The sequence below is a fragment of the Eptesicus fuscus genome, chromosome 11 (genome assembly GCF_027574615.1).
Source record: "Eptesicus fuscus isolate TK198812 chromosome 11, DD_ASM_mEF_20220401, whole genome shotgun sequence".
Lineage (NCBI taxonomy): Eukaryota > Metazoa > Chordata > Mammalia > Chiroptera > Vespertilionidae > Eptesicus > Eptesicus fuscus.
In genome coordinates, this window is record NC_072483.1 from 7,299,356 (window position 1) to 7,314,090 (window position 14,735).

The 14,735-nt window shown below is 42.4% G+C and overlaps 1 protein-coding gene across 1 annotated transcript in view; it reads left to right on the forward strand.

Moving 5' to 3' along the window:
• The first annotated feature begins 7,603 nt into the window (after positions 1-7,603).
• CLASP1 (cytoplasmic linker associated protein 1) overlaps positions 7,604-14,735 on the forward strand; it is a 254,968-nt gene continuing 247,836 nt past the window's right edge. The window contains exon 1 of the mRNA XM_054723340.1: positions 7,604-7,653. The gene's annotated coding sequence lies outside the window, so the exon portion shown is untranslated. The remainder of the gene's footprint in view (positions 7,654-14,735) is intronic.

Sequence of the window (14,735 nt, forward strand, 5' to 3'; positions counted from 1 at the left end):
GGTTTATTATCTGAAAATTCATGTAGTACAACATACTAATAGAATAAAAAAACCCATATCATCTTTTCAATAGCTGTAAGAAAAGCATTTGACAAAATCCAATATCATTGCCCTAGCCAGTTTGGCTCCGTGGATAGAGCGTCGGCTTGCAGACTGAAGGTTCTCGGGTTTGATTCTGGTCAAGGGCATGTGCCTGGGTTGCAGGCTTGATTCTCCAGCCCCAGTCGGGGTGCGTGCGGGAGGCAACCAATCAATGTTTCTCTCATATCGATGTTTCTCTTTGTCTCTCCCTCTCCCTTCCACTCTCTAAAAATCAATGGCAAAATATCCTTGGGTAATGATTAACAACAATAAAATCCAATATTATATGATAAAAATATTCAACAAACTAGGAATAGAAGGAAAATTTATCAGTGTGATACAGGCTATTGTGAAAACCCACAACTCATGTCATACTTAGTGATAAAAAAATGCATACATTCTTCCCAAGATCAGGAACAAAACAAGGATTTTTCTTAAAAAATTTATTGGGGTGACATTAGTCAACATGATCATATAGGTTTCAGGAGTGGGTTTCTATGTTACAAGATCTGAATATTGTACCATGCATGTGCCCACCACCCAAAGTCGAATCTTCTATCATTATATTTTAGAAAGGGATGTTCTTTTGTCACTTCTATTTACATTATACTGGAGGTCCTAACTAGGGCAATTAGGCAAGAAAAAGAAAAGGCGTCCAGATTGGAAAAGTAGAATAAAACAGTCTATTTGCAGACGACATGATGTTGTATAGAGAATATCCTAATGATCCACTGTAAAACGATTACAACTAATAAATGAGTTTATAGCAAGGTTGCAGGGTATAAGATCATTATACAAAAGTTAATTGTATTCTTATAACTTGCAATGAAAATGAAACTAAGAAAACAGTTCCATTTATAATAGCATCAAAAAGAATGAAAAACTTGGAATACAATTAAGACCTATAAAACTGTAAAGTATCGTTGAAGTAAATTAAGATCTAAGTAAATGGAAAGACCTCCTATGTTGATGGATTGGATGATCTAAATTATTACGGTTGTAGTACTTTCTAAATTGATCTACAGATTCAACACACTCCTTATTAAAATTTCAGTTACTTTAGATTCATATGGAAATACAAGGGACCTGGAATAACCAAAACAATCTTGAGAAAGAGGAACAGATTTGGAGGACTTCCATAACTTACTACAAAGTTATAGTAATCAAAACTGGTACTAGCATACGGATAGACATATGTATCAGAGGAGTAGAATGGAAGTCCCGAAATAAACCCTTACATTTACAGTCAATTGATTATTAACAAGCGTGGGAAGACATTTCAATGGGGAAAGAATTTTCAACAATGGTGCTGGGACAAGTGGACATCCATATGCAAAAGAATGAATTTTGGTCCCCCTAACATGGTTGTAGGGCATCCTCCTTCCCTCTCTTTATTGCCCTTTGCATACTTGTCTACTTTGTATTTATTGGGCAGCAGGAGGGGTGAGGGCATGGGCAGAAGAGATTTCCCCTGTCCTGGCGTAATTCGGAGGAAGGTCCTAGTTACCATGGTCTGTTCCCCTTCCCCTGTCTTGGTAGTGGCGGGGGCGGGGTGGTGGTGGTGGTGGTAGACTTAATAAAGAGAGAAACTGAGTGGGAAAAGAAAGCATTTGGATGCTTTACACACACACACACACACACACACACACACACACACACACACACACACAAATAAATTAACTCAGAATTAATCATAGACCTAAATGTAAGATCAATTTTCAATTTTTTGGGAGAATTTTGATAAGAATTTATTTGACCCAAATGACAACATGTTGGGGAGCAAGATCTCAAATACTTTTAGACCTAAATTTGAGGTCTGAAACTACAAAACTCTTAGAAAAAAAACAGGTATAAATCTTCATGATCTTGAATTTGGCAATAGTTAATTTTTCTTTTTTATTGTGGTAAAATAGGCAATGATTTCTTAGTTATGACATCTAAAACAGAAGCTAAAAAAAAAATTGGACTGCATCAAAATGTCAACATCAAGAAAATGAAAGCATACTCCACAGAATGAGAGAATGTTTACAAATCATACACCTGATAAAGGACTTTTATTCAGAATATATAAAAACTTTTAATCAACAATAAAAAGACAACTGGCTTACAAAATAAGCAAAGGATTTGATTAGATATTTCTCTAAAGACTAGAGGCCTGGTGCGTGCATGGCGGGGCGGGGGCGGGGGGTGTCCCTCAGCCCGGCCTGCACCCTTTCTAATCTGGGACCCCTCGGTGGATGTCCGACTGCCGGTTTAGGCCCGATCCCTAACCGCTCCCCTGCCGGCCTGATTGATGCCTAATTGCTTCCCTGCTGGCATGATCGCCCCCCCAACTGCCCTCCCCTGCAGGCCCAGTTCCCCCCAACTTCCTTCCCCTGTAGGCCTGGTTGCCCCCAACTGCCCTCCCCTGCAGGCCTGGTCCCCTCCAACTGCCCTCCCTGCTGGCCTGATCGCCCCCAACTGCCCTTCCCTGCTGGCCTGGTCCCCCCTAACTGCTCTCCCCTGCAGGCCTGGGTCCCCCTCAACTGCCCTCCCCTGCTGGCCATCTTGTGGTGGCCATCTTGTGATGACATCGTGGAGGCCATCTTTTTTTTTTTTTTTTAAATATATTTTATTGATTTTTTTACAGAGAGGAAGGGAGAGGGATAGAGAGTTAGAAACATCAATGGGAGAGAAACATCGATCAGCCGCCTCCTGCACACCCCCTACTGGGGATGTGCCCGCAACCAAGGTACATGCCCTTGCCCAGAATCGAACCCGGGACCTTTCAGTCCACAGGCCGGCGCTCTTTCCACTGAGCCAAACCGGTTTCGGTGTGGTGGCCATCTTGTGATGACATCGCGTGAGGCGTTGTGCGACGCCACCTAGGCTTTTATTATATAGGATGTCCAAATGAACCAAAAGTTCATGAAAAGAAGCTCAATATTCTTAGTCATAGGAAAAGCAAGTCAAAACTACAGGCGATGCCACTTCACACCCACTAGGATGGTGATAATAAAAAAGATGACCCTGGCCTGGCTGGTGTGGTTCAGTGGTTGAGCGTCGACCTATGAACCAGGAGGTCATGGTTTGATTCCTGGACTGGACACATGCCTGGGTCGTGGGCTCGCTTCCCAGAAGGGGGGCATGTAGGAGGCGGCTGATCAATGATTCTCTCTCATTGATGTTTCTATCTCTCTCCCTTCCTCTCTGAAATCCTTAAAAATATATTTAAGTCATTCCACCTTTGAAATAATATATAAAAAAAAATAAAGGTGACCCTGGCCTGTGGAGCTCAATTAGCTGGGTGTCATCCAGTGTACCAAAACATTGCTGGTTGAATTCCCAGTCAGGGCACCTGCCCGGGTTGTGGGCTTCCTCCCCTGTGGGTGGCATGTAGGAGGCAGCTGATTAATGTTCCACTCTCACATTGATGTTTCTCTCCCTCTCGCTCTAAAGGTCAATAAAAAATACTAAAAAAGAAAAAAGGTGGATAGTAAGTGTTGCTGAAGATGAAAATTGGAACCTTCATATATTGCTTGTTGGAATATAAAAATGGTGTAGCACTTTTAGCAAACAGTTTGGCAGGTTTTCAGAAAGTAAACATGGAGTTACCATATCCCATACTGTAGTTACCATTCCTATTTGTATATCAAAAAAGTTGAAAACACGTTTGTGTGAAATTTGTTCAGGAATGTTCATAGCAGCATTTGTCATAATAGTAAAAAAGTGGAAGCAGTCCAAATATCTGTCAGCAGACAAATGTATGAGCAATATGTGGTGGTCTGTCATTCAGCCATAAAAAGGAATGAAGTCTTGACACATGCTATTGACACGGATAAACCTTGAAAATATTGCTAAATGGAAGCAACCAGACATACTTTGTGATTCTATATGAAATGTCCAGAATAGGCAAATCCATTCAGTCAGAAAGTAGAGAAGTGGTTTTCATGGGCTTAGAGGAGGGTGTGGGGGAGTGACTGCTAAAGGATATGGGATTTCACTTTGGGTGATAGAATGTTCTGGAATTGAAGAGTGTTGATGGTTGCACAACTTAGTGAATATAATAAGAAAGGCTGAATTATATAAACTCCAAAAGGGTAAATTATATCTCAACAATAAAGTTACTGAAAAATCATGTAAGTTGTTGTTCAGATTTAGTGATCTGTTTTTATTAGTCTGGTGAATAAATGAAAAAATGCTGTTTGGCTAGGACTTTAAAACTATAAATAAAACTTCCTGAAAAATATAATAGAAAGAAAGTATTGCTAGATTCAGTGGAAATTTAAATCTTTTTAGAAGAGCCCAATGCATTGGTCACGTCCTCTGTGGTCAGGCTTCTCGCCCCAATAAGCTGCTTCTCGGCCCGGGGCTCCTGTCTCCGTGTAAGCCCCGTCCACGGAAAGCTGTAACTGAGAATAAACATATTATTGTCTCCTCTCTGGGGTAACTGCCTGGACAGTATGCAATTTTTTGTGCTGATGTTGACATTAGTCTTGTGTATATGTTAAATATTTTGCCTTGGGAGAAGGAAGGTCAGCAGTAAATAAAAAAGAGATGTTTTTGTTTTACAGTTTATGAATGAATAATATTGGCATTATTAAGTGGCTGCTTTTTTATTTTAAGACTTAAAATCTTTATCTCTTCTTTTTAGGAAATATGAAAAGTAGAACAAAAGCTCTCATAAACCTGTTACTCAGAGGCTACATGTTAGTATTTTACAGAATCTGTTTTTTCCTGTACTTCTAAAATATGTTTTTATTGATTTTTAGAGAGAGAAAAACAGAGAGAGAAACATCCATTGGTTGCCTCCTACTGGGTATAGAACCCGCAACCTGTGTATGTGCCCTGACTGGGAATTGAACAAGCGACCTTGTGATGTATGGGATGATGCTCAGCCAAGTGAGCCACACTGGCTAGGGCTCCTGTAATTTTCCACATGTAGTCTATACCATAGTGTGTGTGTATATATATATATGTATATATATATAATTTAATACAGTTTCACATCCAAGTTTGTTTAGTTGCCAGTTTTATTACTGGTATTTAAAAAGTTTTTGTTTTTTTTAAAGTCAACTACTGGTAAGCTTTGCTGTTCTTTTGAGTAAATTAAGAAATGTTTTATTTTTTCATGTTAAGGGACAATTTTAAACATATACGAAAGTAAAGAGAATAGAATCACAAATCCTTATGTACCCATCCCTGAGCTTTAGCTGTTCTCAAAGCCTCTCCATGTTGTTCCACCTTTAAGGAAGCTTTGAGGAGTAGAAAACAAATAGAAGCAGTTCTAATCCATTATTATAAACCTGCCGTGGAGAAGGAAAAATAAAATTAAATCTATGTTCTACTTTTACAGTTCACATTTAGAGGAAAAACTAAAAATATCTGAAAGATTAAAAAATATTTCATTAAAATACTAGTGAAAGCAAGTATTAAATTGTTGGAATTAACTTATCTGGCATGTGTGTATTCCCCTATTATTTTCTAATTGTATTTGTACACTAATGTGGAGATGCTTTTTAAAAAAAATTTGTCTTTATCAGCCTGGAGTTTTCTTCTTTTTTTAAAAAAATTACTTTTTAGTTACAGTTGACATGCAATATTATATTAGTTTTAGATGTACAACACAGTGGTTAGACACCTATATACCTTATGAAGTGCTCACCCTCATCAGCCTAGTATCCATACACAGTTATTACAACATTATTGACTATTTTCCCTATGCTGTACTTTATATCCCTGTGACTGTTTTTAGAACTGGCAGTTTGTACTTCTTCATCTTTTTTTATCAGCTTGTTTTTCACAACATATTTTATGGAAGTAACTAATCCACTACTGACATCTTCTTAGGCATTTAAGACTTTCTTCTTGTTTTGCAAGTTATACATTATAGTCCATAATATACTGAAAGGGAGATTTTCCTCCATTATGAAATGGTAGAACCTGATTTTTCAATAATACTTTTCTATTTGTAATAATAAAAATTCTTTATAGAAAAAAATTAGAAAATAGAAAAAAGCTCAAAGAAATTTGTAATCTTACCACCAGAAATAAACCAAAGTTAATGCTTTTTTTCTCTCCATATATGCCTTACCTTTTAATGTAATATGATGAACCCTCTTTTATAATTTTTTTGGCATTTATGGTGGTTTCTTGTCATAACTTCACTATAGTTAATTATTGTTTGCACTGGGTGAGTGATGGGGGAAGTAGTCTCTTATATAAAAGGTCCGTGGTCGTCATGTCGTAATGCTGTCACAACCAAAGGAGCAGCGGCTCTCCCAGCGTGCGGGGAGGGCGGGAGCTACTAGTGGCGGAGGGCGGGACAGCAAGCTACTAGTGGCGGAGAGCTAGGAGCGGCGATGGGCAGGGTGGCCAGCTGAGGCAAGTGGAAGTGAAGATTCATGCAAGAATAGGCCTTCCTTCCCCTGGCTGCCGGCACCCGGGACCTGGGCCTTTGCTCTGGCCGCCGCCTTCCGCCTTCCGCCTTTGCTCCGGCCCTGAGCTGCCTTCCGCCTTCTCGCACTGCCCCAGAGGCCTGGAGCGGCCGCCGACATCTTTGTTGCGTCAATTTGCATATTCCCTCCTTATTGGCTGTGGGTGCCACCATCTTTGTCGTGAAGTGATGGTCAATTTGCATATTCTGTCTTTATTAGCTAGGATATTTGACTATGAGGGAATGTTTATTACAGCTGGGGACAATAAGACAAGAAAGGGCTTAGCATGGAAGCAACTGGAGAGCCTAGGCTGGGCGGCCTTAGCTCTCTGGAAAGTCAGAGAAAAGGGGGCCTTGGTGACAGGTTCAGGGGATTAGCCCTGGATGAGGTGCTCCCCTGGTTTCAAGTCTCGTGGGGTCCCTTAGAGTTTAGGAGATGCATGCCTGTGGGGGAAGAAGAGGGGAAAGGGAATGGCGGGGCCTGCTCAGCAGAGGGAGTCCACATGCTGGGCCCCTTGTCTTGGGGCTTGTATTTCTCTCTTGCAGGCTGGAATCTTAGGGGAGATCTCAGGGGTGGGTTTCAGCCAAATATTCATCTGTTTTCTAGGAGTGCTCCTTCAGGGTCGTGGCCTCCACCGATCGGTCACTGTCAAGGCAGGGGGTTGTTAATCATTGCAGTTGGTCCTGGTGTCACCCACCTGGTTTTTCTGCTTTTCTGGGTTTGGAACTGAGATACAACTGAGGCCTAGACATTATCTCTAGGGAGGTGACCTTCATCCGCTGTAAACTGCTCTGCCAGTTTGTTCAGCTCTCTGTCTCAGCTTCCCTGTTTCACTTGTCCTTGCTCATTTCTCCCTCAGAGACTTCCATCCCTAAAACCTTTTAGGGATGATGAGGGAGAATGGTCTGTCTTCAGTAACTGCTTCCTGCTGACAAGGGCTGTGGTCCCTGCCTGTATAGGGTATGGAAGTCTCTCCCTGCCTGATCTAAGGGGGAGAAGGAATGTGGTCAGAGACCGAGCAGAGAGGATGTTAGCTGATTCTTTCAAAGCAGGATAGGCTGGAATGGGGAAAGTAATATTGACCTTGACTTTTCCCTTTACTGCAGAATATTCTTGGGCTCACTTGAACAATTCCAGATGTCGTGATCTTTCCAAGGTAAATAATTGTATTCCTAAACAATTGTATTCTTGATTCTTTAGTTCAAAGATGACTGGGACACAGCACTGTTGACTTTTGCTGCTGGATGTTGACTATTGGGTCTTGTGTCTATTCAATCTTTCTGCCCTGTGCCTGATTGGTAATTTCCAGACTTTTTGAGAATAAGCAGAACTTTTTTTAGTTTCCAGCATCACAGAGCTCTACATAGTGGGATTCCTAGTATCCGTTAATTGAGAAAAGTTACCAAACTAAAAATAAGAATTTAGAAATGCTTTTTACATTATCTTTGCACTTAAAAATTCATAACTGCATATGCATGCATTTGAAAACATGGATATGAATACTTAGTTCACCGATAATGTGAGGAGTGTGTATGGAATAATTCTCAGACATCCTTTTAATAACTCTACTCTCTCCCCCAGGGGTGGGGATCAGAGATATTAGGCCTGAGTGTCATCATTTTATAGGCAATTTTTAAATTGCTGGAAGTGAATTTTGATCATTTTTGGAGTGAGCAAAGTAAGAAGACAAGAGGCATTGGCCTGAGCCCATCAGAGCTCTGGAAGGGGAGTTGAGGTGGTTAAAGAAAGTTGAGTTGGTGCAGCTAGAGATGTAGCAGGAAGGTGTGATTATTTGTTTTTAGAGAAATGGCAAATTGTTCAGAAGGAAGGAGTGGTTGGCTTTGGAATGCTGCTGAGAAGTGGAATTAGTAAGGATTTGCCAGCATGGGAGTTATTGGTGATTCTGATAAGAGCAGCTCCAGTGGAGCAGTGGCGTGGGAAGCCTGTCTGTGGGGCTGCGGGGTGAACAGGAAGTACATCAGTGTAGTGTGTTGGTGTAGACAGCGGTTTAAGGAAGCTTCACTGTTAATGGTGTCATTGATGAAAGGCACCTGGACTGAAGAGAGGGTCTTTTAAAGATGGGAGATTTAGAGGAAGTTTATAAATTGCTAGGAATGAGCCAGTGGAGGAGAGGTTGCTGATGTTGGAGAGCAGACAAGAGAAAGAGAAAACGAGAGTGCTTTCCTAATATCACAGGGAGAACGAGGCTGTTAGTTGTCCTGATATGGTAGTCGAAGATCTAAGTTGGTGTTGCCTAGTTTACAACCACGTAGGAGGGTAGAATATCAGGAGAGAGCTGCCGAGTGGGATAGGTTGGTGCTTGAGAAGATGGGGAAGTCATTTTGAAGGGCAAGCAGATTTACTAGAGAACTCGAGTTGGAATGCTGGGTGGTGGTGAAGGTCTTTTGAAGTTTGAGATGTGCATGTGTGTGTTGTGTTCTCTACCCATGATCAACTGTTTTCTGCAGGCACGAGAAGGCAGCTGGTTGTGTCGAGTTCATCCACGGTTCGGCTTTGCTGGGCAGCTATCCTATCTAATAATAGACAAATATGCAAATTGACCATACCTCCAAACACCCACAAGCCAGCCCACCATCCAATCAGAGCCAGTATGCAAATTAACCCAAACCAAGATGGCTACAACCACAGAGAGCAAGGTTTCCTAGGTAACAGAGGAAGCCAAGCTTTCCGCCTGCCCTTGCCAGGCCTAAGCCTCCACTCAAGCTACAAAGTTTCAATTATAGAAGGTAAACAAATTCAAACAAATGGCGGCAGAATGGAGCTTGAGAGAGCAGGCCAGGGTTGCCACCGGCAACAGGGGAAGCAAAGCTTTCTGCACATCCTGGCCAGGCCCACCCGCTTAAGGCAACAAAGTTTCAATTATAACCCCAACACAAATGGCTACCGGCCTCGGAGGGAGCCCCAGGCTTGGCTCCACTCCAGGCTACAAAGTTTCAATTGTAGAAGGAAAATAAATTCCAGATACCAGGGCCTCCGCTTGCATTGTCAGGGGGCGTGGCCTGCCTGCAAACCACCACAGGCTCTTCGCTCAGGCCACCCCACACCCCAAGGGAACCCCCACCTGATCCGGGACGCCCTTCAGGGCAAACCAGCTGGCCCCCACCCCTGTACCAGGCCTCTATCCTATCTAATAAAAGAGTAATATGCAGATTGATCATCACTGCAACACACAATATAGCTGCCCCCATGTGGTCAAAGATCCTGCCCCCATGTGGACACAAAATGGCCACCACAAGATGGCCAGCAGGAGAGGGCAGTTGGGAGGCACCCGGCCTGCAAGGGAGGGCAGTTGAGAGGGACCAAGCCTGCAAGGGAGGGCAGTTGGAGGTGATCAACCCTGCAGGAGAGGGCAGTTAGGGGTAACCAGGCCTGGCAGAGGAGGGAAGTTGGGGGCAAACAGTCTGGCAGCGGAGTGGTTAGGGGGTGATCAGGCTGGCAGGCAGAAGTGGTTAGGGGCAATCAGGAAGGCAGGCAGGCAAGCAGTTGGGAGCCAGCAATCCTGGATTGTGAGAGGGCAGTTGGACATCCCTCGAGGGGTCCCAGATTGGAGAGGGTACAGGCTGGGCTGAGGGACAACCCCCCTCCATGCACAAATTTCGTGCACCGGGCCTCTAGTTATAGTATAGAGAAAGTTGAAGTCAGTTTCAAGCTGTTAACACCTGTTTAATCCACACTAACAGGAAAGTGAAATTGGGAAGGAGTTTATGGGATTGAAGAGGTTGGGGCCATGTGCTTAAACAAAAGAACTAGAAGGATGGGCAGTTGTGGTTGGGAAGTGGGAACTGAGAGACAAGGAGATGTTGCTGATGCCCGAGAGCAGACAGTGAAACACGGAAGGTCTGAGGAGGTGAAAAGGAGGGGTGTTGTCGTCCACTTGGATGTCGAAGCCACTAAAGAAAATCAGAGGAGATAGGGAGGTGGGTGGCTGCATATGTACCTGGTGAAAGCCAGGGATGTATCTGCCTGGTCGCATCTTTGACATTCCTGGCTGGATTCCTTCAGGCAGCATTTTATATTCCTTTCTCTGCCATCTGCACAACACCTCTACACCCACCTGGTTTAGGACCTGTCCCAGTACTATTGCAACTGTTTGCACTTCCGTCTCCTTCCAGGCAACCACCTCCTTTGGGACCTTGACCAAGTCTTACATTCTGTGACTTCCAGTAGTTAGCATAGTGTGTATATAACTTGGCACAGAGTAAATGTTTGTTCACTGAGTGAGTGTGTGAGCTTGAAAGTGATTGGGGCTGTGGGAGGGAGGAGAAGGAGAGGGAAAGAACAGGAGTAACAGGTAGAATAAGAACAGAGACTTATTGCTGGCAGGGCAAGGCAGTGTCTTTTAAAAATTTCAGACCATATTGTAATTATAAAAGTCATTGTAATGCGGAGTCTTATTGATAGAAACACACCACTTTTGACTTAGTGTGACTAAATTCTGCTAATTTCTGGCTCCCAAAGTTGGCTATTCACGTATTATGCCTGCCTTCTCCATATTTTCTAGGGAGATTTTTGATGTTGTCATTGATGAACTGGTGCTGGTAATTTTAAATTGTACTTTTTGTAAATATGTTTTTATCTATTTCAGAGAGAAAGATAGAAACATCAGTGATGAGAATCATTGATTGGCTGTCTCCTGCACGACCCCTACTGGGGATCAAGCCAGCAACCTAGGCATGTTTCCTGACTGGGAATCGAACTGTGACTTCCTGGTTCATGGGTTGACGCTCAACCACTGGGCCACACTGGCTGGGCTAAATTGTACTTCTTGATACCATGATATAGAATATTATTTTACTTAAGCTTCATAAGTGCTTTATTTTTTATTGTTTCTTGTTTTTGTCAATCCATAGTCATCAGAGTCAATTTAGTGCCAACAGGAATCCCCTATTTGAAGTGCGGTAAAGAAGGAAACTTTATTCAGTGCAGAACAGCTCAATTTCGATACAGCACAGCTGTGGTGCAGCTCCGTTGTGAAACGACATGGCTGTGAGGCGGCCCTGGAACCAGGCCCCTCTCCAGTTAGGCATTTCTGCTCTGCGTGGTCTGTGTCATGTGCTATGCTGGTCTGCTCTGGCCTTTGTTGGTCGGCTCTGTTTTATTCCCAGGAGCATTCTTGGCAGGTGGGTGGTGATGATAGGAAAGGGGGAGGGGAGAGTCGTGCTCTCAAAGCCAGAGTGGGGCTGGCTTATATAGTCAGAAGTCTCTCCCCCACCCCTGCTGGTCCCTGACCGGTTTGTCTTCATGCAAATGAGGACTCGAAATCATCATAATTTGATTGGGGGTCCAAGAGGCACTGGCTTGATTGATCAGAAGAGAGCTGCTCTGGTTGGTTGGAGCTGTGAAGCTGCGATTGGATGGGGAAAGCCTCAGTCCTATTGGTTGAAATAGGATTCCAGGAACTCCTTTATAAAGGCTGGCTCACCTGTCAGAAGCACAGTGCAGGCAGGCAGGCAGCTTAGCGTAGAGGCCTGTAGTTCAGTGCAGGCTTGTTCCTGAAGTGTAATTGTATGAAAGGTTCCCGTGTAGAAATGGCTGCTAGGCTCTATTTTTCTTTTTTTAAAATTAGCCACCAGAGCTCTTTTTAGTAGGGTCTTCTTTCTCAGGGTTCACATTTTTAATTCCCTACTTCTCATGCATCACGTGCTACATATAGCTCTTTAATATTTTTATTAAAAAATATTTTTATTGACTTCAGAGAGGAAGGGAGAGGGAGAGAGAGATAGCAAATCAATGATGAGAGAGAATCATTGATCGGCTGCCTCCTGCATGCCCCACACTGGGGATTGAGTCCACAACCCAGGCATGTGCCTTGACCGGGAATTGAACCATGACCTTCTGGTTCATAGGTCCATGCCACACCAGCCGGGCAACATTTTCATTTTTAATTATTGTATGCCCATGCTTTGGACTTCAATGAGGCGGTAATAGAGTGATGTAGAATTGTGGAAAGAATACAAACTTTGGGGCAGGTTGATCTGGTTTTTAATAACTGCCTGATAATTACTAGCTTTAAAACCCCGGGCAGTGTTCTTTTTAAAACCTAACCTTTCTGAGGTTTATTTCCTTATCTTCAAAGTAGGAGTGCTAATGCCTACCTATCTCACAGGTATCTCATTGTCTCTGCCTTACCACACTTCTCCCCTCAATCATTCACAAGGTCTCACCTCCCTCATTTGCTTATGCTCCTCCCTCCCCCGTTAAGTGCCATTAACTAATGGGTGCACATTCTATCCACATTTTAAGACAGAGTTCAAACTGAGTTTGTTCATATAGTTTTGACTTGGTCATTCTGGATCTTCTGGATCCATCCCTTTTCTGATAGGACCACAGCACGTACTTAATACCCCTTATCTGGCAGGTGCAACATTCTTTTTTTTTTTTTTTTTTTTTTTTAAATATTTTTATTGAGGTATTATATGTGTACATATCTTACTATTACCCCCCCACCCCACACCCACACATGCCCTCCCCCCCCCAGAGTTTTGCGTCCATTGTTTATGCTTATATGCATGCATACAAGTCCTTCGTTTGATTTCATAACTCCCCCACCTTTCCCAAACTTTCCCCCTGTACTTTGAAAGTCTGTTTGATGCTTTACTGTCTCTGTATCTATCTTTTTGTTCACCACTTTATAATGTTCTTTACTATCCCTAAATGAGTGAGATCATGTGGTATTTTTCTTTCATTGACTGGCTTATTTCACTTAGCATAATGTTCTCCAATTCCATCCAGGTTGCTGCAAATGATGAGAATTCCTTCTTTTTTATGGCAGCATAGTATTCCATTGTGTAGATGTACCACAGTTTTCCGATCCAGTCATCTGCTGATGGGCACCTAGGCTGTTTCCAAATCTTAGCTATTGTAAATTGTGCTGCTATGAACATAGTGGTGCATATATCCTTTCTGATTGGTGTTTCTAGTTTCTTCGGATATATTCCCAGGAGTGGGATTACTGGGTCAAATGGGAGTTCCATTTTCAGTTTTTTGAGGAAACTCCATACTGTTCTCCACAGTGGCTGCACCAGTCTGCATTCCCACCAGCAGTGCACGAGGGTTCCTTTTTCTCCGCATCCTCGCCAACACTTGTTGTTTGTTGATTTGTTGATGATAGCCATTCTGACAGGTGTGAGATGGTACCTCATTGTTGTTTTGATTTGCATCTCTCGGATAATAAGTGACTTTGAACATGTTTTCATGTGTCTCTTGGCCTTCCTTCTGTCTTCTTTTGAAAATATTCTGTTTAGGTCTGTTGCCCATTTTTTTATTGGATCATTTATCTTCCTCTTATTAAGTTGCATAAGCTGCCTGTAGATGTTGGAGATTAAACCTTTATCAGTGATAGCATTTGCAAATATGTTTTCCCATGCGGTGGGCTTTCTTGTTGTTTTGTTGATGGTTTCTTTTGCTGTAAAAAAGCTTTTTATTTTGATGTAGTCCCATTTGTTAATTTTCTCTTTAGCTTCCATTGCCCTAGGGGCAGTGTCAGTGAAGAAGTTCTTTTGGCATATGTCTGAGATTTTGTTGCCTGTGGAGTCCTCTAGTATTTTTATGGTTTCCCGTCTTATGTTTAAGTCCTGTATCCATTTTGAGTTTATTTTTGTGTATGGTGTAAGTTGGTGATCTAGTTTCATTTTTTTGCATGTATCTGTCCAGTTTACCCAAAACCATTTATTGAAGAGACTGTCTTGACTCCATTGTATGTTCATGCCTCCTTTGTCAAATATTAATTGAGCATAGTGGTTTGGGTCGATATCTGGGTTCTCTATTCTGTTCCATTGATCAATATGTCTGTTCTTGTGCCAGTACCAGGCTGTTTTGAGAACAGTGGCTTTGTAATACAGCTTGAAATCTGGTATTGAGATCCCACCTACTTTATTCTTCTTTCTGAGGATTGCTGAGGCTAGTCGGGGTCTTTTTTTATTCCAGATGAATTTTTGGAGAGTTCTTTCTAGGTCTGTGAAATATGCTGTTGGTATTTTGATGGGGAGTGCATTGAATCTGTAGATTGCTTTGGGTAGTATGGACATTTTAATGATGTTGATTCTACCAATCCAGGAACATGGTATGTTCTTCCATCTGTTTACGTCTTCCTCTATCTCTTTTTTCAGTGTCCTGTAGTTTTCTGCGTATAGGTCTTTTACCTCCTTAGTTAAGTTTATTCCTAGGTATCTTAATTTTTTTGGTGCGATGGTAAATGGGATTGCTTTTTTAGTCTCT